The following is a 3,026-nucleotide window of genomic DNA, read 5'->3' as shown; positions in this document are numbered from 1 at the left end:
TTAAATGATGAGTATTTTTAAAAGTTTATATTTTTTTTTTTGAAAAGATAAGGTTGTTAAGTATATTTAATGAAATTTATTGTTATATAAAATTTTATTTAAAAATATTTTATAATTTAAGATGAAGAAAGTAATTTTTATTGAAATCTAACCCCGTCCCTTTTGTTGAAATCAGATGGGTGTCTGTATGCTTGCTTCGAGAGTGGTGAATCCCATTTATATTTGCTTCGAGATTGATGAAACTAATTCTTATTTTATATATATATATATATATATATCGAATGAAGTGTATGTATATTTTATATGCACCCACTTGCTTCGAGAGTGATAATCCTATTGACAATTTGGCATCGTCTGCAAGGTGAACTGGACTATATATATAAATGTATTTGTCAGACACCAACCTTATATATCTTTTTCTATGATTCATCAGTTTTGATCAAGTTCCTTATGTTCATCTTCACGTGCACACAGCTGGACTACCAGCGAATGCCTCTGCGCCTTTCCACATGCCCGATAGTCAGATATTTATACTTCTATATTGTGACTGTGATGATTCTTAATTTCAAGTAGTCTATAAATAATGGAAACTTTTACTAGTTAATATATCCTAGTTATACCGTGGCTCCAATGGAAACTGGTGTCTCTTGCATCACAAAGGTTGAGCCTGAGAACGAGATTTGCGATGAAGATTATCAGTGTGAACAATATAGCCAAGAATGTAAGGATCTGTTCAAATCTCTTCCCAGAGAGAAGGGTTGGGCTTTCCCATACATTTATCTCTATCAAGACATTTGGTACACACCATTTTATATCCGAGGCATACGATCTTTTCAAAAGCACTTCAAAGCAAAAGACAACGATATTGTTATCGCCACCTTACCAAAATCTGGAACTACTTGGTTGAAAGCCCTTATTTTTGCCATTGTGAGTCGTAAGCATTTCTCTCCTTCACAAGAACCATCCTTTGCTCACTCACAATGCACACGAGCTTGTTCCTTTCATAGCGCTAAATTACTGTGCAAATAACCAAATTCCTTATTTATCCAACATGCCTGAGCCTAGACTTTTTGGTACACATGTCCCATTTCATTCATTGCCTGATTCAATTACGAAATCTAAATGCAAGGTAATCTATATATGTCGTAACCCATTTGACCACTTTGTGTCTTTATGGATTTTCATGAAAAAAAATCTCACCACCATCTTTACCCAAAATACCATGTGAGAAAGCATTTGAGAATTACTGCAACGGGATCAATGAGGTTGGTCCATTCTGGACACAAATGTTGGGTTATTGGAAAGAGAGCAAAGAGACACCAAACAAGGTTTTATTTTTAAAATACGAATATTTGAAAGGAGATATCAAATTGTACTTGCAAAGAGCAGCTGAGTTCTTGGAATGCCCTTTCACTTTAGAGGAGAAAAGTAATGGAGTTATTCAAAGCATAATTGAGCTGTGTAGCTTTGAGGAGATGAAGGAATTGGAAGTCAACAAGAGTGGGAAATTCTTGAAGCTATATGAAAATAGGGATCTCTTTAGGAAAGGTGAAGTGGGAGATTGGGTAAATCATTTTTCCCCTTGGATGGTAGAGAAATTGTCTAAGGTGATTGAAGAGAAGTTGACTGATTCTGGTCTGTCCTTTTAATGGATCTCTCCATCCTGATAAACTATGAGCCTGCTATAATTCTTACAGTTCTACATGAAATGTGTCTCATGATGTGTTCTTTGGTATTGATGAGAACATTCGCATGAATAAATATATTTTTTTTCTTGTGTTCTATATTTTGCTTCATATTGCATTCTGTTTTTAGAGTTTCCATTTTATGAGTTTAATTTATATATAGGACACTAATGCTTCTCGTGTTTATCGGTTTTAGTCTGCTACAATTTTCTTTCCATAATACTTCTTAAAATAATTCCATAGGAAGCTAATATTAAAATTACTTATGCATGATTTAAGCATATTTATTCACACACATATCTCGCATGCATGGAGTATGCTTTATAATTAACTATAAATTGTGCAACTTAACTCGCTATAAAATCTGTATTATGGGTAAAGACATATTGAAAGACGTCTAGAAAGATCACAAAATTGTCATGTATGAAAAATCCTTAGAAAGGTTTTTCTTCTCTCGTTCATTCAGTTTGCACGAAATTGTCTTTCCTTAAAATAAAAAAAGAGAGAGAGAAGTAGAAAGATATTTTGTACCTGATATTTTTCGTTCTTGTTTATTTACTTGCTAGTAAAACTCCAAATAAAGATATATTATCTCAATTCTCTTAATGAGAAATCAAGGAAATTAAATGACAGATTTTATTGAGGTTGATTAATCATGAAGTGAATAAAATAAATTTTATATATACATATATATTTGTTTTTTCAAATTATACACAGACAGATTTTCAACTTCTTTATTAGGGCCACTGTATTGTATCACATAAGCAATAGGCAAATAATTCCAAGGTTTAAATAATTCAAAGTTTTATGGGATCTACTTTAGTTTAGGTCCTAAATTCTAGTTAATATCATAATCTTGATTGGTTTAAAGTATTAAAAATAATCAAGGCAAGAGGTAGGACTAGTTTCAAGGATTAAATCACATATTGGTGTATTTATTTTGGGTGATCTATGTGTTCAATTCTAAGTGTTTAATAGGTTATAATCACTATCACCTAGTCTTGATGGTCAGTAAGACACCTCACATACCAATTGAAGAAGCCAATTGAATCTAAAAAAAGGTAAGGAAGTACAGGGATAAAAGTGGTGGGTTCTAATCTTGGGAAGATACTTTGAAACTTAGTTGAATTATACACAATTTTCCTTTACTCATTTGACATTAAAATCAAACATAAGCATTTATTTTCTCTCTTAAACTCTTAGCTTCAATTCTAGAATTTTAATTTGTCTTGATCATTGTCTTGATTTGGTTGCAAAATGCCTAATCCTTGAGGATAAAGTGACCTAAGGTACTCTCACTATTACCTCTTAGTTTCTTTGAGAAGCTTGACATGATTAGGG

The 3,026-nt window shown here is 32.3% G+C and overlaps 1 pseudogene; it reads left to right on the top strand.

Moving 5' to 3' along the window:
- Positions 1–525: 525 nt before the first annotated feature.
- Positions 526–1,674, top strand: LOC129312538 (cytosolic sulfotransferase 15-like; annotated as a pseudogene).
- Positions 1,675–3,026: the final 1,352 nt, after the last annotated feature.

The sequence above is a fragment of the Prosopis cineraria genome, unplaced genomic scaffold (genome assembly GCF_029017545.1).
Source record: "Prosopis cineraria cultivar Desert tree isolate PC_DT_omini unplaced genomic scaffold, ASM2901754v1 PC6, whole genome shotgun sequence".
NCBI classification, from domain to species: Eukaryota; Viridiplantae; Streptophyta; class Magnoliopsida; order Fabales; family Fabaceae; genus Prosopis; species Prosopis cineraria.
The sequence above is the reverse complement of the archived record's forward strand: the minus strand, read 5'-3'. Positions and strand labels throughout refer to the sequence as shown.